The 26,528-nt window shown below is 38.1% G+C and overlaps 1 protein-coding gene across 1 annotated transcript in view; it reads left to right on the forward strand.

The window, feature by feature from the left end:
* Window positions 1–26,528, forward strand: part of SH3D19 (SH3 domain containing 19) — a 240,745-nt gene that overhangs the window by 190,804 nt on the left and 23,413 nt on the right. The gene's annotated exons all lie outside the window — the stretch shown is intronic.

Genomic DNA, 26,528 nt, shown 5'->3' on the forward strand with positions numbered 1-26,528 from the left:
CATTAATGAAGTCAGCTGCCTCTACTTTCTTCTAGCAACACCGCACCTGAGGGATTTGTCAGAGATATATATTTGAATCCTGTTTTGTAATAAGAGCTTTTTTAAAAAAAAATTATATTCCTTGACACTGTTACATTAAATGGTGCAATTATTAGTTTTAATTATGTTGAATGAAAGCACAGGGCATGTAAAATCAGGTTATTGGGTCTCAACCATTTGAGAATTTCATAATTCATATAGAATAAACTGGAACAAATGTCAGGCTATATCAAACCCAGTAAAATGTCAAATTGTTTCATTGATTTTTCTTTTCATCTGTGACTAATCTCTTAAACGGATCTAGTGATTTTTAACTTTTGATTACTGTGTCTTTTACTTCGAAAAGGTTAGTTTAGTTCTTTTTCAATTTATGTCACTTTGTTGTTTCCTATTCTTTGAAGGCATCTTCAATATAGATTTAAACCAGTAAGCATAATTGTTTTATAGTCACGTATGGTAATTCCAGTATCTGAAGTCTCTGTCAGTCTGGGGTTTTTTGTCTATGTTTGTGCTGGCGCCCTGAGTAGAGTCTAGTTTAATTGAGTTTCTAGTTATCTTTGTGTACTGATAATTGCATTTGAAAACTAATATTTGTGGGAATAATTTGAGGCCTACAATGAAGATATTCTCTTTTAGATATGATATGTATATCCTTCTGCCAGAGTCCTGCAGGCGTTTAACCCGGCATTTTTGGTATTAGGCTTCCTGGGCAATGCAGGAGGTTCAAACCCAGCTATTATTCCTTGTAGGTGTCCTATGCTAGATTCAGCTTTTGGTCACAGTTTGCTGAGAGGAGGATCTCCTGTTAGACTTCACACTTTCTGTGGACTCTGGGATTGGATTTATGTCCTGTCACTCACGCGGCTATCCAAGTAAGTGTTCCAGTTATCTGGAACCCAGAAATACACTTAGGACAAAAGTTGTTAGGTGTTTATCATGTTTATTCTTCCCCTCTCTCCTGTTCTGGACAAGCAATTCCTTACTAAAAAGATTTTACTTTTTTTTTACTTACTAAAATTCCTTACTAAAATAATTTTATTTTATTTTTAAGATTTTATTTTTAAGTAATCTCTATACCCAATGTGAGGTTTGAACTTAAAACCCCAAGATCAGGAGTCTCATGCTTTCCCGACTGAGCCAGCCCAGTGCCCCAAGAATAGCATTTTAAGTAGAATTTTGGTTTGGAAGCTTGGGGAACAGTAAGTCATTTATTTAACTGATGTTTAGAAATTTCTTCCATAAATGGAGAAATTTGAGGAAATCTTGCTTTGTTATCTTAAATTTTTAAATTATGCATTATTTTCTTATCCTGATAAAATAATTGCAAATTTATGTCTTTTTACTGATGACATTATCGTAAATGCTTAAATGATATTACTAAATCCTAACCAGACTGCAGTGAAACTAGTGCTCTGGGCAGCCCCGGTGGCTCAGAGGTTTAGCGCCACCTTCAGCCAGGGGCGTGATCCTTGAGACCCCGGATTGAGTCCTACATCAGGCTCCCTGCATGGAGCCTGCTTCTCCCTCTGCCTGTGTCTCTGCCTCTTTTTTTTCTCTCTCTCTGTGTCTCTCATCAATCAATAAATAAAATCTTAAAAAAAAAAAAAAAAGAAACTAGTGCTCTCACTCACACTTGTTGGCATTTTACAATGATAAGCCATCTGAAAAGTAATTTGTTGATGTGATTCAAAAACCATTGGTGTCCTGCGAATATATAAGGAAATAGTTCAAAATTGCAAAAAGCCTGTATGTGTAAAGATATTATCCAGTCGTAATCATAAAATTAGAAGATGAGAAATAACCTAAATGTTTTAAAATAAGGAAATGAAAGGGACAACTGAGTGGTGCAGTTGGTTAAGCCTTCTGACTCTTGATTTTGGCTCAGGTCCTGATCTCAGGTCATAAGATGAGCCCCTTATCGAGCCCAACGTCACGTTCCAAGCTTAGCCCAGAGTCTGCTTAAGACTCTCTCCCTCCGGCAGCCCTGGTGGCGCAGCAGTTTAGCGCCGCCTGCAGCCCAGGGCGTGATCCTTGAGACTCAGGATCGAGTCCCACATCAGGCTCCCTGCATGGAGCCTCCTTGTGTCTCTGCCTCTCTCCCTCTCTCTCTGTCTCTCATGAATAAATAAATAAAATCTTAAAGAAAAGAAAAGAAACCTACCAATTTAAAATCTCTCAGGTTATTTGGTGAGCCCATCTATATCCGACTCAGAGAAAATCAACATAGAGTGGCATTCCTTTTTTCTTCTTCTGTTCTTGTCAAGTTTCCTATGACTTAAGTATAAAATGAATAATATAAAAATAAATGTAAGAATAACATTGGTGATGGTTGCATAACTCTGAATATACTAAAAACATTTCATCATGTACCTTAAAAAGGGAATTTTATGGTATGAGAGTCATATCTGAAAAAGCTATTAAAAATTTTAAAACATAATTTCTAAAGTGAATATTTTGTATGAAATATCCCAGTGTTTGAGCTTTTACAAATATTTAACTTGCCAATCCTGTAGCCTAATAATTAAATATCATTCTATCTTTGAACCTCTCTTCCCCCGCTACCAACACAGCTGTCCTCTTTCTCATGGAGACCTTCATTCTCTATAATACATCTGTGATACTGTGATTTATAATAAGAAATACATATGTTGGAGCACTTGGGTGGCTCGGTGGTTGAGCATCTGCCTTTGGTTCAGGTCATGATCCCAGGGTCCTGGGATCAAGTCCTGCATCAGGCTCCCTGCGGGGAGCCTGCTTCTCCCTCTGCCTGTGTCTCTCTCTGTGTGTCTCATGAGTATATAAATAAAAATCTTTTTTTTTAAGAGAAATACATTTATTTCCATTTTTGTCTGGGTTGCTAGTATAAAGTTCCAAAAACCCTTGGGATTTCCTAAGTAATGAGATCAGTAAAGGTGTCTCTTGTTATGTTAAGAGTGAGTTTTGGATGCACTTAAGGATGGGGGCTGGTTGCCAGAAGAACCAACCCTGTAGTTACAGGATTGGTATTTTCCATCCCACCCCCCTGACATCCCTTTAGGAGTTGGGCTAGAGATTGAATTCAATCACCAGTGGTCAGTGATCCATCATACCTATGTAATGAAGCCTCTTTAAAAACCCAAGGTGGCAAGGGGGTGCCTGGGTGACTCAGTCAGCTAAGCCTCTGACCCTTGGTTTCAACTTGGATCATGATCTCAGGGTGCTGGTCAAGCTCCACATTCAGCGGAGAGTGGGGAGTTTGCTTCTCTGCCTCTCTCTGCCCTTCCCCCTGCTCGCATGTGAACACTTTCTCTCTTTCTCTCTAAAATAAATAAATGAATCTTTTAAAAAAATAAAAATAAAAACCCAAGATGGCAGGGTTCAGAGAGCTTTTGTGGTGGGAACACATGGAGATGTGGGGAGACTGGTGTGTTTGGAGAGAGCATGGAACTTTTTTGCATCCTTTTCCCATACCCAGCCCTATGCATCTCCTCCACCTGGATGTTCCTGAGTTCTATCCTTTTATAATAAATCAGTAATCCAAATATAATTAAAGTTAACTTACTAATTTAGTAAAGTAAGTCACATGTTTCTCAGAGTTCTGTGAGCCACTCTAGCAAATTAACCCAAGGAGGGGGTCGCTGGGACCTCAGATGCATAGCCAGTCAGAAACAGGTGATAACCTGGACTCATGACTGGTGTCTGAAGGCGGGTGGCAGTCTCAAAGGACAGCACCTCACCTGTGGGACTTGATGCCATTTATGGGTAGGTAGAGTCAGAATTGAGTTCAACTGTAGCACATCCAGCTGGTATCAGAATTGCTTGTTGGTGTGGAAATGACCCCCACCAAGGGGTTCCAGGATCATTTTACATCGTTTTCTCCCTGTCTGAACATTTCCTGATATCATTTGCTTTTCCTCTCAGCTACAGCCCATAGTTGCTCATCTGAGCAACAAACTTTCTTACCAAAACTCTATACTTTTGGGCAGCTCGGGTGGCTCAGCAGTTTAGCGCCGCCTTCTGCCCTGGGCGTGATCCTGGAGACCCCGGAAGGAGTCCCGTGTCGAGCTCCCTGTGTGGGGCCTGCTTCTCCCTCTGCCTCTTTCTCTGCCAATCTCTCTCTCGCTCTCGCTCTCTCTCTGTCACTTATGAGTAAATAAATAAAATCTAAAAAAAATATATCTATACTTTTTTGTAGCCTTATCCTTGTCTGACCCTGCTCAGAAAACTCTAAGTCTGGTTCAGTACACAATCTACCAACTTTGTGATTTTTATAGGTTCCAGTTTTTTCACTCCTCCCTGTATTGACCTTGTTCAGTCCTTCCTACACTGACTCTGGCCTTGATCATGTGACTTGCTTTGGTCAAGGGACATTATCAACTAGGACTCAAGCAATGGCTTAACAAATGCTGGCATTGAGCACCTGGATGGTTCAGTCGGTTAAGTGTTCCACTCTGGTTTTCAGCTCCAGTCACATGATCTCAAGATTGTAAGACGGAGTTTTCTCTGAGCATAAGGCCAGTTTAGGATTCTAGATTCTCTCTCTTCCTCTCCATCTGCCCCACTACCCTGCTTGCTTCTGCTCCCTCAATCCTTCTTAAAAAAAAAAAAAAAGGCTGGCACATTGAGAGAATTTGTTTTACAGCAAAAACTAACATGCATTTTCTCTAACCTTAAATTTACCCTTACCTTTGAGACTGGAACTGTTAGAAATTAATGGTATCACATCTCACCTGGGTTCTTGTGATCCTTGTCAGTCCTTTTACCTGTCAGCTACCTTCCCCTGCCTTTCAATGTCTGACCTTTTCAGTACCTACCATGATCTTACCATCCCCAATTCGGTTCAATCTTCTGTCATTTTTAGAATATAAGTTTGTTGCCTGCTTGAGATAATGTGGAGCTTGCAGGCTACGGTAGGGACTCTGGATGTTTTTCTGCGTAGGCTGAAAAGCCATTGGAGATTTTTGAGCGGTGGAGTGACACTCCAGCTACTGTGTGGAAAATACAATGTAACAGAGCAAGAATGGAGTTAAGTTAAAAAAGATGATGGTAGCTTGGTTTAGGAAGAGAGAAGAGAAAGTGCAGAGAGTGGAGAGTGGTGGAAACAGGACGCCATTCATAGAGATAGCATGTAGAGTAGTGAAATGCAGTTGCCCTGGCTAGAGAGATACCTTGAAAATTCTGGTTATTTTTTGAAGATAAGAACCAACAGAATTTGCTGATGAGTTGTGTGGAAAGAAAAAGAAGAATCAAGGATAATCACATTGTATAATAATGATTTTTTTAACATTGGTGCTTACATATCCTACTCCCTCTGAGCAAAAGGCAGACTCTGTTCTAAATATCTTTCTTTGTATACTAGTCTTGAATGAATGAATGAATGAATGACCCAATTAAAGGATGAATCCTGACTAGGATGTTTACATTAGAGCAAATTAACTATTTTCTTTGAGAAGATAGCTTTCTCATTCCTTTTCTGTTTACAAAATGAAAATATTGTATAATAATGAGATCTGATTGTATTCTAGATAGGATTATTAAAATGTACCCTATACTAGTGCTTCCCCAAATACAGTCATCAGAATGATTACCAGTCAACAAACTATTGTCAGTTGGCAGGGAGATAAGGAGTTTTGACATAATGAAGTCAATTGTGTCACTAAACACCTACTCAGCTGGCTTTTTTTTTTTTCAATAAAACTTTGTCTATTAAGGAAGTAGTATGCTGATTTGCATTCTGGCTTAAGCTCCTTATCTTGTTGCCAGCTGGCACCTTTTGTTACACTACAACAGAGGATCAACTGAATTTTCTGAACGCTATAGAATATTTTCTTGGACATGCCAAAGGCTTGGTAAAGTACTTAAAAGTCCCAGGATAATCTCCAGAGTTATATAAAGGGATGATGTATTTGAAAACGAGAAAATTGTTTTTGAAAGGACTACAACGTTTAAAGGCAGCAAGATGTAGTGGAAAGAACATGGATTTTATGTTTAAACCTGGTTTCGAATCATTGCTCTGTCACCTGCCATGTGACTTTATATTGTCTTTGTTTTGTCACAGCTAAGTGGAAATAATACCTGCCTCCCTGAAGTTACGCAAGGTTTAAATAACACAATATGCATTGGGAGCCTAGCACAGGGGCGCATGTAGGAGGCACTCAGTAACTATTAACCGTTTCTCTCTTTCCAAAACAAATATCAGCTGCCCAGTCACACTCTTGTCAACACCTCTCTATCTTTAACCTTGTTAAATTTCAAGTGTGTTCTTGTTGGAGTCATTTCCCTTGCTCACATGGTTTGCGTGGTTTGTTGTGAAGGCACATATGAGGTAGGAAGATGTTCCAGGAAGCAGAGAAAGAGAACAGAGAAGGAAAATTGAGATTAAATCTGTACACGAGGGGATCCCTGGGTGGCTCAGTGGTTTACCACCTGCCTTTGGCCCAGGCGTGATCCTGGAGTCCTGGGATCGAGTCCCACGTTGGGCTCCCGGCATGGAGCCTGCTTCTCCCTCCTCCTGTGTCTCTGCCCCTCTCTCTCTCTCTCTCTCTCTCTGTCTATCATAAGTAAGTAAGTAAGTAAGTAAATAAATAAATAAATAAATAAATAATTCTAAATAAAGAAATAAATCTGTACATGATGGTATTAATGTCATTACAAAAATACCATGGTACAATCAAACTAGATTCCTTACTACCATCGCTATCACTAAGAACGACATCCAGAGGGCACTCTTTTTTTTTTTGATACCCATATAACCATTATTGTTGCTATATATAAATGCCTGATACAAAATAAATACTCAAGAAAAGTTTTTCCTTTTTTTTCTCATTCCTCTCACCATCTTACCCCAAAAGGGGAATTATTTCCAATAGCCATTCATTAGCAATACATTTACAACGATAGGAATTATAGAGGAGTGCCTGGCTGGCTCAGTCAGTAGAACATGTGACTCTTGATCTTGGGGTTTTTAGTTCAAGCCCCACATTGGACATAGAACTTACTTAAAAAAAAAAATGTGTAGAGGTTCCTGGATGGCTCAGTTGGTTAAGTGTCTGCCTTCCACTCAGGTCATAATCTCTGGATTGTGAGATCAAGCCCTGGGTCAGGCTCCCCGTGTAGTGTGGAGTCTGCTTCTCCCTTTCCCTCTATGCCCTGCTCATGCTGTCTCTCTTTCTCAAAAAAATAATTTAAAAATTGTACAGATTGCATTTTTTTCCTTAACTGGCTAATCACAAAGTTTAGCTTTCGATTAAAATGTGGAGCACTGTGGGGTGCCTGGCTGGCTCAGTTGGAAAAGCATGCGACTCTTGATCTCAGGGTTGTGAGTTCGAGCCCCACATTGGGGTATAGAGATTAATAAAATAAAATAAAATAAAATAAAATAAAATAAAATAAAATAAAATAATAATAAAACATGAAACACTGTAATGAATACGTGAATGGTGCTACAAAAATAAACGACTTAGAAAAAGGAAGCACCAGAAAGAATGTTGAATGTGCTGATTTTGATTAGAAGGAAATGAGTAGAAAAATGGAAATGTTGATAAGCAAATTCATTAGCAGCTCAGGGGACCCCAACATAGATCCAAATTACTACACGAATCACCTCCATCTGTCAGTTACGAGATAAATCAGTGGTCTGGGGAAAAAAGGATCTTGTTCTAGAGAGAATTAAATCTGGGCCTAGGTGGAAATATTCTAACAACAGAGAATAGTGACCTCAAGGGTCAGAAATAGAGAAGGGTGCTGTTGACAAAATGGGGAGTAAATAAAGGATGATTTTTAAATTTTTTTTAATTTATTTATTTATGATAGTCACAGAGAGAGAGAGAGAGGCAGAGACACAGGCAGAGGGAGAAGCAGGCTCCATGCACCGGGAGCCCGACGTGGGATTCGATCCTGGGTCTCCAGGATCGTGCCCTGGGCCAAAGGCAGGTGCCAAACCGCTGCGCCACCCAGGGATCCCCCTAAAGGATGATTTTAAAAAAAAATATATTTGTTTATTCATTAGAGACAGAGAGAGAGAGAGAGGCAGGGACACAGGCAGAGGGAAAAGCAGGCTCCATGCAGGAGAAGCCCGATGTGGGACTTGATCCCGGGACTCCAGGATCATGCCCTGGGCTAAAGGCAGGCGCTAAACCGCTGAGCCACGCAGGGATCCCATAAAGAATGATTTTAAAGAAAATTCATCCCTTTACTCATGTGAGTGTTTATTCACTCTCTAGTGGCAGGTCCAGTGAAATCGGGAGAAACTGGATCTGTCCTCAAAAATCGTAGTATGCTATTGCGGTCGAATAATGTAGGCCTGGCTGCTTGCACAGTACCTAATCTATCTATGAATTCTAATCAGTGACACCTTCAGATGGCACAATAAAATGGCAGTGTGCATGGCTTTTTAAAAAAGATTTTTTACCTATTTATTCATGAGAGACAGAGAGGCAGAGAGAGAAGCAGGCTCCGTGAGGGGAGCCTAATGCGGGACTAGATCCAAGGACCCCAGGATCATGACCTGAGCCAAAGGCAGACTGCTCAACCACTGAGCCACCCACAGCAAAGGGCATGTTACCAGAAAATCCATGTATAGTCCAGTCACATTACAAAGCCTTCAAAAACATTGTGTATGTTGTTCAAATTTTTGGTCAGAATAAATATCCACATACACACTTTCTACCTTCTGTCCCCAAACCAGTATTGCAAATAGCATAGAGTCTCCTCTTAAATAGCATGGAGATCCTCTTAAATAGGGTGTTTGCAATGGTATTCACTGCAACAAAATTTTTACTTGTAAATTAGATATTTATTTATTTAATAGTATTAGCTAGATACATAGTGACCTCTATCCTCTCAGTAGGTTATTTTGAGATGTTTTCAAAAATTGTGATACTATGGTATTTACAGTTAATTGAAATGGCATCAATCCCAACTTCCCCAATTGGCCATGTAATCACAAGGCATTTAATCCCTCTGAGTTTTAAGTCTCTGTAAAATGGAGCTAGTAATGCTTGCTCTATCTACCACACAGGATTATTGCTATGCTCTCAGTAAAAGTAAAAAATACATAGAACAGTAAATTTTTTTAATTACTATAATTCCAGGCCTTGAGCATATACCAGTATCCAGGGTGGTATTTAAATTGCCACCTAATTTTTCTGAACACTGTGAAAGAGGAGCTCAGACTAGATTTCTCTATTTCTCAAACTACCACACGACCTCATGTTTTCTATTCCTATTGCTATTTCTGTATTTTTCCTTCCTAATAATACTGTAATGAGAAGTAGTTTATTTTTTTTTAAGACCTTATTTATTTGACAGTGCGGTGGGGGGCTGGGGGGGAGTGGGTAGCAGCAGGCAGAAGGAGAGAGCGCCCTGGGAAGTCGTTTAAGAATAATTTAAGCCCCTGGTAGTTACACTGAAAATACTGAGAAAAAACAGTAGAAGCTTTATTTTTTAACATGACAATGGGGAAGAAAATTAACATTAGGGAAGCCCTGATCTAATAGAATTATTTACTTTATCTCACTAATCTCTTTTAGTTCTCACTATCCGATAGGATAAGATTGTCCTTGAGGAGGATTCTGGGTGGCTCAGTGGTTTAACTGTCTGCTTCTGGCTCTGGTCATGATCAGAGGGTCCTGGAACAGAGCTCTGAGTTGGGCTCCCTGCTCAGTGGGAGTCTGATTCTCACTCTTCCTCTCCCTCTCCTCCTCTCCCCCCACTCATGTTCTCTCTCTCTCTCTCTCTCTAATAAATGAAATGAAATCTTTAAAAAAAAAAATTTGTACTTGAGGAAATAAGACTCAGTGGCTTAGTGACTTGCCCCAAATCACAGCTGTAAGTATGGAGCTGAGCTTGAACCCAAGTTTAATCACCAAGATGAACTTTTTTCCTCTAAGGAATTCCCAGGTACTATCGATTCTGCTGGTCTGGAGTCCATGTTTTAAGAACGACTGGGCAAGAACTCTGATGTATTTATCACCTAGACTCTGTAATGTTAAATTCAATATTGAGTTGGAAAACCAGGACATATTGGCTAAGGAGCAACTCAGTTTACCCCTCTTGAAACACAGTGAAAAATAAGAGGAAAAAAAAAACCACACACACACAAGGCAAATAGAAAAGAAAATTAAAATGGCAAGTGTAAACCCAATCCAATCACATTACATGTCAATGGAATAGCCAATTCAGTAAAAAGGCAGATAACAGATTGGATTAAAAAAATCCAATTATATATTGTCAACAGGAGACACACTTTGGATTCCAAGATAGAAATAGAAAGTAAAAGAATGAAAAACGGTATATCATGCAAACAACAAAAGAAAGTTGAACTGATTTTACTAATGTCAGACAAAACAGACTTAAAAGTCTATTAACAAAAAATGTTTTTAGAGATTGGGAGGGATGTTTTATAATGAATGTCAGGAAGCTATAACAATTGTAACTGTATATACATCTAACAACAGATCACCAAAATACATTAAGCAAAAACTTACAGAAATGAAGGGAGAAATAGCTGTACAATAATAGTTGGAGACTGCAATACTCTGTTTTCAAAAATGGATAGAACAATGGATAGAAGGTCAACCACAACATAGAAGACTTGAATAATATTATAAACCAACTAGATCTAATGGACAGCTATAGAGCACTCTACCCAACAACAGAATATACAGTCTTCAAAGTGCACACAAGAAATTCTCCAGGATAGACCATATGCTAACCTATAAAAACAACTACATTGAAGAGGATAGAAGTAATACAAAGTATGCTTTCCAACAAGATTGGAATGGAATTGGAAATAAGTAACAGAAAGAATTTGGGGAAACTCACAGGTATGTTGAAATTAACAACACACTCCTAAATACCCAAAGGGTCAAAGGAGTAACCAAAAGGGAAATTATAAGATACTTTGAAGTGTACCTGGCTGGCTCAGTTGATAGAGCATGTGATTCTTGACCTCACAGTTGTGAGTTCAAGTCCCAGGGATTGGGTGAAGCCTACTTAAAAGAAAAAAGAAAAGAAAATACTTTGAGAAGAATGAAAATAAAAGCACAAATGAAACTTATGGGATGCAGCTAAAGCAGTGTTTAGAAGATAATTCATAGCTGAAAATGCCTATCTTAAAGGAGAAAGATCTTAATCAGGAACTTAACCTTCCACTTTTAAGACATTGGTAAAAGAACAAACTAAATCATAAGTAAGCAAATGAAGCAATAAAGATTAGAGAAGAGACATATGAAAGAGAGGATAGAAAAACAATAAAAATAAAAACCAAACCTTTGGCAATAAGTAAATAAGTAAATAAATCTTAACAAAACAAACAAAAAAATAAAAACCAAACCTTTGGCAATAAGTAAATAAGTAAATAAATCTTAAAAACAAAACAAACAAAAGAACAACAGCAACAAAAAACCCCTGACAAACTAGCTGGATAGACCAAGAAAAAAATAGAACGACTCAAATTACTGGCATAAGAAATGAAATAGATATTATTGCTGACTTTACAGAAATAAAAAGGATTATAGAGGAATACTATGTAAAATAAATTTATTGTATGCCAATAAATCAGATAACTTAGATAAATGGGCAAATTCCTATAAAGACACAAAATGCCAAAACTGACTCAGGAAACGGGCAGTCTGGGGGCACCTGGGTGGCTCAGTTAAGTGTCTGCCTTTGGCTCAGGTCATGATCCCAGGGTCCTGGGATCAAGCTCTACAATAGGTTCTTTGCTTAGTAGGGAATCTGCTTCTCCCTCGTCCAAGCAGCTCCTCCTGCTTGTGTTCTTTCCCTCTCTCTGTAAATAAATAAATAAAATCTTTAAAACATGTTTTTAAAGAAACAATAGACCCATAAAAATATAAGTAATGAAGAGATTTACCCACAAAGAAAAGCCAGTTTCAGATAGCTTCACTAGCAAATTCTACCAAATATTTAAAAAAAGAATTACCAATTCTTTATAAACTCTTATCAAAAAATAGATTATGAGGGAACATTTCCCAACTCATTCTATGAGGCTAGAATTACCAGATAACAAAAATAGAAATGTCACAAAAAGAAAGCTAAAACCCATTATCTCCTGTGAATATGAACACAAAAATCCTCAACAAAATACTAGCAAACCAAATCAATAACATATCCAAAGAATTATACACTATGACCAAATGGGAAATATTTCAGGAAACTGAGATTGATTTAATATCCATAAATCAATAAATGTAATACACTCTATTGACACAAATAAAATAAAAAAGCCACGTGGTCATTTAATAGTTGCAGAAAAAGCATTGACAAAATCCAATGCCCTTTCATGATAAAAAACACTTAAAAGACTAGGAATAGAAGGAAACTTCCTCAATTTGATAAAAAGCATCTGTGGGTATACCTGTTGGCTCAGTGGGAAAAGCATGCTATTCTTGATCTTGGGGTCATGAGTTTGAGCCTCATGTAGGGTGTAAAGATTACTAAAAAATAAATAAATAAACAAATAAATAAATAAATAAAGTTAAAAAAAGGCTTAAAAAAAAGCATCTACCAAAACCCCACAGCAAATAAGAGAAGCATGACCACTCTTGCTACTTCCATTCAACATTATATTGAAGGTTCTAGCAGGAAATCAGGGAGATAAATAAAAGGCATCCATATTGGAAAGGAAGAAGTAAAACTATATTGACAAATGATATAATCTTGTATATAGGTAATTAAAAAAATCCACTGAGAAAACTATTTGAGCTCATAAACTAGTACAGTAAGGATGCAAGGTACAAGATCAAAATGCAAAAATCAATTGTATTTTTAGACCAGCAATGAACAGTCTGAAATTAAGAGAATTCTATCTAGTGGCTCAGTCAGTTAAAGCTCCGATTCTTGATTTTAGCTCAGGTCTTGATCTCAAGGTTGTGAGTTCAGGCCCTACATTGGGCTCCACACTGGGTGAGGAGTCTAAAAAGGAAAGAAAATTCTGTGTGTGGGTCATGTGGCTGGCTCAGTTGGTAGAGCATACAAATTTTGATCTCAGGGTCATGAGTTCAAGCCCCACATTGTACATACAGCCTAATTTTTAAAAAATCTATTTACAATAGCATCCAAAAAAAATAAAATAGGAATAAATTTAATAAGGGGCACCTGGGTGGCTCAGTCAGCTATGTGTCTGCCTTTGGTTCAGGTCATGATCCTAGGTCCTGGGATCTTGCCCTACCTTGGTCTCTGTGCTCATCAGAGTTGGCTTCTCCCTCTGCATATCCTCCTGCCCCTCCCCTTGCTTGCTCTCTCTCTCAAACAAATAAAATCTTTAAAAAATATATAAAATCTTGGGGTACTTGGGTGACTCAGTCAGTTAAGTGTCCCACTCTTGATTTCAGCTCAGGTCATGATCTCAGGGTCATGGGTTCAAGTCCCACTCAGACTTGGTGCTCAGCAGGGAGTCTGCTTGAGATTCTCTCCTCTCCCTCTCTCTGTTCCCCTCCCCTTACTCTCTCTCTCTAAAATAATAAATAAATCTTAAAAAAATAAAATCTTAAAAAAAGAAATACATTTAATAAAATAAGTACAAAATAAATACATATATAAAAGTAAACCAGTCTGTCTATGGTCAACTGATTTTTGATAAGAGTGCCAAGACCATTTAATGGAGAAAGAACAGTCTTTTCAACAAATGGTGTTAGGACAACTGGATAGCCACATGTGAAAGAATGAAATTTGAGCCTGATACTGTTATATAAAAGTTAATTTAAAAAAACACATTAATTCAAGGGGGTATCTGAGGATGCCTGGGGTGGCTCCTCAGTTAAGTATGCCTTCAGCTCAGAGCATGATCTTGGAGTCCCAGGATCGAGTCCCACATCAGGCTCCCTGCATGGAGCCTGCTTCTCTCTCTGCCTGTGTCTCTGCCTCTCTCCTCTCTCTCTCTCTCTCTCTCTGTCTCTCATGAATAAATAAATAAAATCTTAAAAAAACAAACAAACAAAGGGATATCTGGCTGGCCCAGTCAGAAGACCATGTGACACTTGATCTCAGGGTTATGAGTTCAAGTCTCACATTGGATGTGAAGCCTACTTAAATTAGAAACTTAAAAAAATTATTCAAAATGGACCAAAAGCCTAAATTTAACAGGTGAAATTGTGAAACACTTAGAAAAACTGAAAGGTAAGTCTTTTTGATCTCTAATTTGTCCATTCCATTGATTTTTAGCTGTGACACCAAAAAGCACAAGTAAAAAAAAAATAGATGAATTTGACTTCATCAAAATTAAAAACTTTTCTGCTTCAAATAACACTGTCAATAAAGTTAAAAGATAATTCACAGAATGAGAGAATATATTTGCAAATCATACATTTGATACAAGAATTGTACCTCGAATATATAAAGAATGGTATAAAGTCAATACTAAAGATAAATAATCTGATTAAAAATGGACAAAAGATATGAGTAGACATTTCTCCAAAAAAGATATACAAAAGGCCAAAATATATATAGAAAACTCAATGACATCAGTAATCATTCGTGAAATGTATATCAAAATCCCTCACTTGCTATGATGGCCATAATCAAAAAGTCAGGTAATCACAAATGTTGGTGAAGATGTTAAGAAATTGGAACATTTATACATTGTTGGTAGGACTATAAAATGGTGTAGTGACTTTACAAGACAGATTGGCAGTTTTCCAAAATGTTAGATAAAGAATTTCCATAAACCTGGTAATTTCACTCCTGGGTATATAATTTTAAGAATTTAAAACAGATGTTCAAACAAAAATTTGCCCACAATTATTCATCTAGCACCACTGTTCATGATAGCCAAAAGGTGGAGATAACCCCAATAGTCTCTCAACAGATAAGTAGATAAACAAAAGATGGTGTATCCATACAGTGGAATATTATTCAGCCATAAGAAAGAATGGTACATGCTACAACATACATGAACCCTGTAAACATTATTCTAAGTAATTCAGACACAAAAAGCCACATATTATATGATTCCATTTATTGAAATAACCAGCATTTCCAAATCATTACAGAAAACAGATCAGTGGTTCCCCAGGAGAAGTAGAACAAAGGTGTGTGTGTGGGGGGGGGGGGGGGGAATAAGGAATAACTGCTTACAATAATAATTATAAAAAGACAAAACCCGTATGCCTACCATCCAGTTTAAGACAAATGTCAAATACAAAAAAACAAACTGACTTCAACAATAAAAATGGGTTTAAAAAAATTTTTTTAAAAAGCAAGTTAGAACCTTTTACTTCATGTGGTGCAACAAATGCCAAAATGCACAGTTCAAAACTTCTTTGGTCAGTTGTAGGAAGCCAAATAAATGTATTAAACAGCAAAATGACACAATCAGAACTGTGCTTTAGGAAATCCATCTGGCATCACAGGTTGATTAGTGAGAGATGGACTGGAGGCACAGACTTCCTGTAACGGTCAGAGACTCTTGAGGCTTTAAGGTGGGCATGGAAGGAATACAAAGAAACATATGAATGCCTATATTTGTGCTTTTGTCTTCTTTTATATCCTCTGCACTTACAATCCAATCTCACTTATAGTAGGAGTTAGCAGACCAGAGAAGTATCCTTCCAGATACAGGCAAATCTAGAGCTTTCCCAAGAAAAACATCAGACCAGGAAATAGGCAGTCTAAAATGATTTTATTGTTAAGCAAGGGATTGACAATGTTTGCTTTCTTAGTCTGTCTCCAACAGGCCTAAGATAAGCAACAGCTATTATTTACTGATCATTTGCTAGGTGAATTATATGTATTTTTGGATTAGCTCACTTAGTTCTTTTTTACAACCCTGGGAAGTGAGTACTACTTTTGTCCATCTTATGGATGAATAAACTGGGGTTCAGAGAGAATAGGAAGCTTGCCCTTTAGGATAAGAAGAATTGGACTTCACACTTGACTCTGAAGTCTGTGCTCTAAAGAAGGAAAAGGAGGGGAAGCTAAGATTGAGAAGCATGGTGTTTTTGTTGCTCCAAATCTGTCTCTTCCTTCTGAGTTTATTGTATTTCAAAAGAACCAAGGTAAATTCGTTCACTTTCTGGAAGTGCAAACAATTTTTTTTTTCATCAGTACTTTGGGGATTCACAAAAAGAGTTGATATACATCTCTCCAAGAATGTAAAGCTGTTGCCTTACAGTATGAGAAGGATAAAGGCCACACTCCTGAGGTCGGAGGTGAAGGCCTCACCCGAAGATTTGGACTTTTACTGTGCAGAGTATGAGAGCAGAGGTGGGAACTGAAACAGGAAACCAGAAACTAGAGGATCAGGAGGGGGAACTGCAGGTATTTGGCTGGGAGTCCCTCTGTTGTTTCCTTGAGAATTCATTTCAAGGCCTCCTAGAAGGAAAAGGAAAGGTGACCTCTGCACTTTAGTGGCAGAAAGTCTAGGCACTAAAGCTGAAGATAAACGAGCCTTATCTTAATAGAAGATTATCTAGGTTACTTTTTTTTGTTCAGCCTTTGGTAAAATCTTATTTAAATGTTTCAACCTGATTTAAGTAGGCTGCGGGGATTAAGAGTTCTGTCCCTCTTAGAGCAGAGGCTAAAAGGAGGAGTAGGTCCCCTTAAGGCCAGCTTAGTGGTGGCAGCATTGTGAGCTCCCAAAGGGAAGGTAAAACCCAGGACAGCAGAGTTGGGGGTTAAGCAGCCCAGCTGCTTCTCACCATTGTCGTTGGGATAGTCTTCTTCCCTCCACCGCCTGTTCAGAGGAACAGAGGTATGATCTGTATTAAGGCAGTCAGAACATTCTTCATCCATTTAGCTTAGGACAATGTTTATCAAACTGCGGGTCAGACCCGTAGGTAGGTCATGAAATCAATTTCCTGGTGTCAATCAGCACTTATTCTTAAATGGAATAAAAACTATCATGTACTTAGAAGGCTTAACTATTGTTTCAGGAGTTGTTTCATTTTAAAAAATATAAAGTATGTGTTTGTCCATGTAAAATGTAGATCTCCCTGTGGGTTATGACCAGAAAAGTTTGAAAACCACAGTGACAAGTATATATCTAATGAAATCCATTAATCAAGGGGGGAAATGGGGTCCTTATGACTCAGTGTATTTTTCCTTCTCTTTAGAATTTGTGCACGCAGAGTTTTACCCTTTAACACAATTAAAAAATAACTTCCCTTAAATTCTTTTGGGTGCTTTCTTTTTTTTAATTCTTATTTTTAAAAAAATTTATTTATTTATTTATTTATTTATTTATTTATTTATTTATTTATTTATTTTAAAGATTTATTTATTTATTTATGATAGACATAGAGAGAGAGAGAGAAAGAGGCAGAGACACAGGAGGAGGGAGAAACAGGCTCCATGCAGGGAACCCAATGTGGGACTCGATTCTGGATCCCGGGATCAGGGCCGGAGCCGAAGGCAGGTGCCCAACCACTGAGCTACCCAGGCGACCCTTTTTGAGTGCTTTCATTCAGGAATGATGCACTGTTTATTAGTTCACAGCTCTGTCAACAACTTTGGCCTGCCAGGAATGAAGATACAGTTGAGGTTAGATGTCTGGAAATCATGATCTCTGGTGGAACTAGACTTCTTTTAAGAGTGAAAGGTTTTGGCCTTCCCCTGCTGCATCTGTGGCACGATTCACCCCAGCCTGCTGATAGGCAGGGACAGTGGGACTCTTCACCCGCAAGACTGCCATTTGTAATCTCAGAGACAATGAGCTGCTACTCACAACCTCCCACTGGCTGGTCCCTGGAGTCTTTATTGTGATGCTAGACAAGCTCAAGTGACACTGTATAATTTTACTATCTTTCTGGAATCAAGAGAAGGTCACGATGCCTCTCTCATACCCCCTGCTGTCTTGAGTTCAATAGTATGTATTTATAGCATTAATTCTGAACCTTAGTCATCCTGAATTAAATGTGACTGAACTGTTTCATATGTTTATGTCATAGTTCATGTGAATCTATTTATCCCCCAGACATTTCTCATCATTTTATATGTAGATTTATAAGCCAGGTAATCAAATACAGCCATTTCCATTTTTTTAATAATAAATTTATTTTTTATTGGTGTTCAATTTGCCAACATACAGAATAACACCCAGTGCTCATCCCGTCAAGTGCCTGCCACCCAGTCACCCCCACCCCCCTCTCTCCTCCCCTTCCACCACCCCTAGTTCGTTTCCCAGAGTTAGGAGTCTTCCATGTTCTGTCTCCCTTTCTGATATTTCCCACTTATTTTTCCTCCTTTCCCCTTTATTCCCTTTCACTATTATTTATATTCCCCAAATAAATGAGACCATATAATAATGTTTGTCCTTCTCCGATTGACTTATTTCACTCAGCATAATACCCTCCAGTTCCATCCACGTCGAAGCAAATGGTGGGTATTTGTCGTTTCTAATGGCTGAGTAATAATATTCCACTGTATACATAGACCACAGCTTCTTTATCCATTCATCTTTCGATGGACACCGAGGCTCCTTCCACAGTTTGGCTATTGTGGACATTGCTGCTATAAACATCGGGGTGCAGGTGTCTTGTGTTTCACTGCGTCTGTATCTTTGGGGTAAATCCCCAGCAGTGCAATTGCTGGGTCGTAGGGCAGATCTATTTTTAAGTCTTTGAGGAACCTCCACACAGTTTTCCAGAGTGGCTGCACCAGTTCACATTCCCACCAACAGTGTAAGAGGGTTCCCCTTTCTCCACATCCTCTCCAACATTTGTGGTTTCCTGCCTTGTTAATTTTCCCCATTCTCACTGGTGTGAGGTGGTATCTCATTGTGGTTTTGATTTGTATTTCCCTGATGGCAAGTGATGCAGAGCATTTTCTCATGTGCTTGTTGGCCATGTCTATGTCTTCCTGTGAGATTTCTGTTCTTGTCTTTTGCCCATTGCATGATTGGATTGTTTGTTTCTTTGCTGTTGAGTTTAAGAAGTTCTTTATAGATCTTGGATACTAGTCCTTTATCTGATATGTCATTTGCAAATATCTTCTCCCATTCTGTAGGTTGTCTTTTAGTTTTATTGACTGTATCCTTTGCTGTGCAAAAGCTTCTTATCTTGATGAAGTCCCAATAGTTCATTTTTGCTTTTGTTTCTTTTGCCTTCGTGGATGTATCTAATATTCGACAAAGGAGGAAAGACTATCTACTGGACGAAAGACAGTCTCTTCAATAAATGGTGCTGGGAAAATTGGACATCCACATGCAGAAGAATGAAACCAGACCATTCTCTTGCACTATACACAAAGATAAACTCAAAACGGATGCAAGATTTAAACGTGTGACAAGATTCCATCAAAATCCTAGAGGAGAACACAGGCAACACCCTTTTTGAACTTGGCCACAGTAACTTCATGCAGCCATTTCCTTTTAAAGGTTATCCAAGGAGGACAGTAGTCCCTCAATTATGGCTTCATGGCTTGGGGGGAGAAAAAGAGCTCTTTCCCAAAATAATGAGCAAAAAGATTAATTGATACCTCTTTAGTGATATCATTCAATAATTATAACTTACAATAACATGTAGACAATTTAAGGGGAAACTAAGGAAATCCCAACAAAAGCAAAAATCTTTTTTTTTTCAAAAGCAAAAATCTTATCTAGTATAACTAATTGACTCTGAAATTTAATCCAACCCAAATGACTCCTGTCAACCAGTCATAGTCATTCTATTGCCTTACCAGGAACTGGTTTCAAATTCTCAGGTGCCCAATGGTGCCAGGGTTCATAGAAATACTTCCTCGTTCCCAAGAGTGATCTTCTTTCTCCAGATGTTGGCATGTCTGGCTTTTGATGCCAAGAATTTCTGATACCATCTCTCTGTTGTTGCCTGAGGATGAAGTTGTTACCTAAAAGGTGAAGCTCCTGACAGGTGACAAAGTAAAGAGACAAGAACCTGGGTGTCCTTTCTGACTCTGACATTGTTACGCAACTGCTTCTCTCTCTGGCCCTACCTCTAAACTCCCAAGTTATATGACATAATACATTTCCTTATTGTTTGGGTATTATTCACAAGATGGGTGGGTTTTAGGAATTATTTACAGCCAAAGCATTCCTACTAATCTACTGAATATTAGCACCCTTGGTAACATTGATGTCCCCTCAGGTGCTGGTAAAATGCCTTCTTCAACTTCACTTGTATTTTCCAGTGTAGCTAGAGAAAGCTCTGGAGAATATACATGGCTCCAGAATCTTAGGAATTCTCTCAGACACCCTGCCTTCTATGTCTTGTCAAGATTTGTTTCTGTCAAAAACCGCTCTTCTCTTCCTTTCAGCCAGATACCCCACTGACTACCACTGTACACCCAGGCCTGGTTTGAGAATCCTTAACAAGAAGCACATAAAAGTTCCTTCCTTAATATAAAGAGTATTAAAGGTGTTATGATCCTGCTTTCTGCTGTTGCCGGTATCTGTTGCTTCAACTCTGCTTAGAGTTCTGAATTCTTCTGACTAGATGGCTTGGAATAAATTTCTGCCTGCATTTGGCCTTTCTCCCCCAGTGTGACTGACATGAGTTGTTTCCTCCAAGCTTACCTGAAAGAGCTCTCTTGTTATTTTAAAAAATATTTTATTTAGATTCAATTTGCCAACATATAGTATAACACCCATCAAGTGCCCTCCTCAGGGCACCATCAAGTGCTCTCCTCAGGGCCTGTCACCCAGTTACCCCATCCCCCACCCACCTTTCCTTCTGCAACCCTTTGTTTCCCAGAGTCAGGAGTCTCTCATGGTTTATCTTTCTCATTTTTCCTCTCTCAGTTTCCCTTCTTTCCCTTATAGTCCCTTTCACTATTTCTTATATTCCACATAGGAGTGAAACCATATGATAATTATCTTTCTCCGGTTAACTTATTCCCCTTGTTATTTAAGCCTCGTCTGCTTACCTGGATTCCTGTTCCATTCCTTCCCTGACTTTCAGTGTCTTTGTGTTTATTTAGAGGATGGTAAAATGTAATCACAAGAAGGAAATGAATAGTTTTCAAAGTATACTGGAGAAGTATTTGAATAGGAGTGAGCACAACAGTGGTGCATAGTGTCTGTATACCCGTTTTCTTATTTTGAGGTAAGGAAAATTTACAAGCTGTTAACTTGGTATGTTCTGCATGAAATGTTGTAAAAGTTGCAGATGCATATTGAGTTTAGTGCTGTTTTTTTAACTACCAGAGATTCCAAAGAGAGAAGAGAAATTAGCCAGAAAGTTTTACTTCAAGAGCAACTTTTATTAAAATATCATTAGTAACAGTTCAGTATATAAAGTTAATGACTTCTTTTATATAGCCTCTTGTCATTTATAGACATCAGTCCATTAACCTGAGTAATCACCTCTGTTTTCCCTTCAGTTCCACTTAGTCAGGTTTAGGGGTAAGCAGAGATTTTTCTTTGGCTTGTGTTTTACAATAAAACACAAATAACGTTTTACAATCTGCTTTATGTGCATTTGCACATATGAAAAGAGGTCTAAATATATTACAGAACCTTTACTCTTATATATTAACTATGTGAAATTTAGTTTCCTACCCATCAAGATATTTTTTGTTTTAATTATCAGTTAGGCTCTCATGTTCTTCTTGAAATACACTCCTGAATTACTTTCCTGCCTGCTATAGAATTCTATGAAACTATTCATTATGTGTTAGGGAAACATTATTCTGAAACTAGACCTCCAAAAGCTTTTTTAAAAAGCAATTTATCATCAAAGTTAAAAAAGTTTTTTCTAAGAATAATATCGTGAAAGTGAAAAGAGAACCCAAAGAATGGAAGAAAATATTTGCAAATTATATATTTGATAAGGGACCTATATCTAGAATATATAAAGAATCTGCATACTCAAAAAGGCAAATAACCCAATTAAAATGAGCAAAGGATTCAAATAATCATTTCTACAAAGAAGATATACGGATTTCCCAGGCTATCTGAAAGTAAAGCATTCCTATGAAATCATTTGTAAGCCAAAATGTCATAAAACAAAGAAGCAATTACTATTAATTTATAGGTAAAATTTTTTAAGGATTTTATATAAGGGTGCCTGGCTGGCTCAGTTGGAAGAACATGGGACACTTGATCTTGGGGTTGTGAGTTTGAGCCCCATGTTGGGGTGTAGAGATTACTTTAAAATAAAATGTTTAAAATTTTTTATTTAAAAAATTTTTATCTAAAAATTTTTAATTTAAAATATATATTTAATATATTTTTTTAAAAAATTATTTAATTGAAAAATTAAAAATTTAGTTTTTTTCTTAATTTTATTTATTTATTCATGAGAGACACAGAGAGAGGCAGAGACCTAGGCAGAGGGAGAGGCAGGCTCCCCACAGGGAGCCTGATGTGGGACTTGATCCTAGGACCCCAGGATCACACCCTGAACCAAAGGCAGACGCTCAACCACTGAGCCACCCAGGTGCCCCAAGATTTTATTTTTAAGTGATCTCTACACCCCAATGTGGAGCTTGAACTCACAATCACAAGATCAAGAGTCCCATGCTCTTCCAGTTGAGCCACCTCTATGTGGAAAATTTCTTGAGCCCAAATCCCCAAAAATAATCTCTCCTATTTAGGCTTTTCTGATACCTTAGGGCACATCTTCCTGACAGCTGTACAAAATAGAGAGGTGAAACACAGGTGTTCACAGACACGGTTCAAAGCTGTGGCAGCTTGATGCTGAGATGCTAAATGTAGTTACCAGGGAAGGAGCTTGGTGGGGCCACTCTTGCTGCTCAGGATGTGCTCTGCTTCTGTAATGGCTCACTGCATGCAAAACATGATGAATGTTATTTTCGCTTTTTTATGTAAAAACAAAAACCCTTCCCAGATTTCTTTTGGTTAGTGAAAACAAGAATGAATGTAGATCTTCCATAAAAGCAAAGTGACTTAATTTGAGACTATCTGTACAAATGACCAACAAGCACATGAAAAGATACTCAACATCATTAGTCATTAAGGAACTACAAATTAAAACCAAATCAAAATGAGATACCCCTTCGCACCCAGTAGGATGGATGATTATACTAAAAAAGACAGACAATAACAAGTGTTGATGAGGATTTGGAGAAATTAGAACCCTCATATATTGCTGGTATGATTATAGAAGGTTCAGCTGCTTGGGAAATCAGGTTGGCAGGTCTTTGAGTGGTTAGGCAGAGAGTTACTATATGAGCTAGCATTTCCACTTCTAGGTTTATATCTAAGAGAATTGAAAGCATGTGCCCACACAAAACTTGTACACAAGTGCTCATAGCAGCATTATTCATAATAGCCAAATTCAGTGGAAACAACCCATATGCCTCTCAACTAATGAGGATAAACAAAATGAAGTATATCCATACAAAATAATATTATTAGATCATGTTGATGAGTGAATGTTTGTGCCCACCCCCAAAATTCCTTTGTTGAAACCTTTACCCCCAATGCAATATTAGGAAGTGGGGCCTTTGAGAGGTAATTATGTTTAGATGAGGTCATGACAGTGGAGCTCCCGTAATGGGATTAGTGCCCTTATAAGGAAAGGAAGAGGGGCACCTAGGTGGCTCAGTTGGTTAAGGGTCTGACTTCAACGGAGATCCTGATCTCCAGGTCCTGGGATCAAGCTTGGCATCAGGCTCTACACTTAGTGGGGAGTCCGCTTGTCCCTCTCCCTCTGCCCCATCCCACTTGTGTGCCCCCCTAATTAAATAAATAAAATCTTAAAAAAAAAAAGAAAAGGAAGAGACACTGGAGCTTCCTCTCTTCACTGTGTAAGGATACAGTGAGAAAGTGGCCAACTGCAAGCTAGGAAAATTACTCAATTGCACACTAAAGAAGGGTGAATTGTATGATATGTGGTTTATAACTCAACCAAAAAAGTCATTCAATTTTCTATTTAGGTCATATTATTGTAAGAGAACTTTAATTCCACAAATATATTCAGAATCAAGGTAAGTATACAGAAAAATAGTAGTAGTCAACAATGTTAGTCATATCTAGATTCATATTATACTCTCTCAAATATTTCCATATGATTTACAAACACATTTATTTCCCCTGAAGCACTGTTCTCTGCACTGAAATAACAATTACTTCTGGAGATCTCTCAAAACGTCTTTGAGGAGGTAAAGGGTACAATTAAAGTAGTAGACCATCTGTTGCTACTGACTGGGAGTGGAGTCAAAATTAGCACTCATATTTATCTGCTTTAGCCAACTTATTCCAAGTGTAAATTATCATTTAGAGGTTGCAATCTCTATTTCTTTTTTTTCTCTATTTCTTTTTAAAAGTAGGACTTTATATATGCATACTTCCACATATATATACTTTTAAGTGATCCCTACCCTCAGCATGAGGCTGAAATTCATGACCTGAAGACCAAGAGTTGCATGCTCTACAGACTGATCTAGTCCTCAAGTAGGACTTTTTAAAAGGGAGGTATGCTTGGAGCTTTAGACTCCAATTAAATTTTCCATTTATTACATTTGTTACTACTCTTTAGTAAGTATATATGAGGATCCCATAGATAATGAATCATGGTAGAAGTACAAATGAATCTATGAAAAGATGTTCAACCTAACCAAAAATTAGGGAAGTATATAATGAGAAATCATTTTATTCCTTCCAGATTGGGAAAGATTTAAAAGATTGATAATATCTGGGACACCTGGTTGGCTCAATAGGTTAATCATTTGCCTTTGGCTCAGGTCATGATCCCAGGGTCCTGGGATCGAGGAGCCCGGTCAAGTCCTGCATCAGGCTCCCCGCTCAGCGGGAAGCCTGCTTTTCCCTCTCCCTTTGCCTGCTGCTCCCCCTGTTGCTCTCTGTCAGATAAATTTTTAAAATCTTAAAAAAAAAAAAAAAACTAACAAAAAAACAAAAACAAACCTTTAAAAAAAAAAGATTGATAATATCCAGTGTGGAAGAGAGTATTTAGAAATAATCTTTCTCATTTTACTGATAATGAGAGAATATAAAGATATTGTTTTGGATGGTAATTTGCAATTTGCAATATTGATTTTATATATATATATATATATATATATATATATATATCCTTTGACTCACCAATTCCATTTCAAAGATTCTATTTTTAAAATATATTTTTTAAAGATTTTATTTATTTATTCATGAGAGACACAGAGAGAGAAAGAGAGAGGCAGAGACACAGGCAGAGGGAGAAGCAGGCTCCGTGCAGGGAACCTGACTTGGGACTTGATCCCGGGTCTCCAGGAACAGGCCTTGGGCTGAAGGCAGCGCTAAACCGCTGAGCCACCCACACTGCTCCAAAGATTCTATTTTATAGAAATATTTTTACAAGTGCATGAAGACATAAGCATAAGAATAGCCACTGCAAATTTATTCATAATAATGAAAATTGGAAACAACCTAATAATCCATTAATGGAGCAACATAATACCATGCGTAGTCCAAGGTTATTCATTAGGTGAAAAAGAAAGTGGCTTCAACAGTATATACTGGAGGGACGCATGGATAGCTCAGCGATTGAGCATCTGCCTTCAGCTCAGGGCATGATCCCAGGTCTGGGGATCGCGTCCCACATCAGGGTCCACATATTATACACTTCACCCTTCTCTAGTGTGCAATTGAGTAATTTTTAGTATATTTAAAATTAATTGTCTTCACCATCATCTAATATTAGAAGCTCCCCGTGCTTCTCCCTCTACCTATGTCTGTGTCTCTCGTGAATAAGTAAATAAAATCTTTTTTAAAAAAGTATGTATTAGAATGTAAAGAATAACGTGGGGATCCCTGGGTGGCGCAGCGGTTTAGCGCCTGCCTTTGGCCCAGGGCGCGATCCTGGAGACCCGGGATCAAATCCCACGTAGGGCTCCCGGTGCATGGAGCCTGCTTCTCCCTCTGCCTATGTCTCTGCCTCTCTCTCTCTCTGTGTGACTATCATAAATAAATAAAAATTTTTAAAAAAGAATAATGTGATTGCATTTCTGTAAGATTAATATTTATATGATTTTATATAAGCTGAGTACATAATAGTTGCTCATTAAATATTTAGGGTAGGTTAGGATTAATTAATATGCAGCTTAAAATGTGTGTTTAAAATCTATCAAACTACTTCTAGGAGTGCTTATGGTAGACTTTTATTTCTTAAATTACAATTTTTGAAATATTTAAATTTCTTAAAGATTATATATATGTTTTATAATCTGAAACATAATGCTTGCTTTTTTTTTTTTTAATATTGGTGACTTTAGGACTGCCTGGGTGGCTCAGTCAGGTAAGTGTCCCACTCTTAATTTCAACTCAGGTCTTGATCTCATGGTCATGAGATGGAGCCCTGTTTTGGGCTGGCTTAGTATGGAGTCAGTTTATCCCTCTCCCTCCCCCTCTGTCTCTCCCTCCCTCTCCCATCCTTGTGTGCTCTCTTTCTCATAAATAAATAAGTAAACAAACAAAGAAATTCTTTAAAGATAAGTGACTTTAGGGCCCTAAAGTTTTGGACAACACCCATAGAATGTGGGCAGCTCCGGTGGTGCACCGGCTTAACGCTGTCTGCAGCCTGGAATCGAGTCCCACGTCAGGCTCCCTGCATGAAGCCTGCTTCTCCCTCAGCCTG

Source organism: Nyctereutes procyonoides, unplaced genomic scaffold (assembly GCF_905146905.1).
Source record: "Nyctereutes procyonoides isolate TBG_1078 unplaced genomic scaffold, NYPRO_anot_genome, whole genome shotgun sequence".
NCBI lineage: Eukaryota > Metazoa > Chordata > Mammalia > Carnivora > Canidae > Nyctereutes > Nyctereutes procyonoides.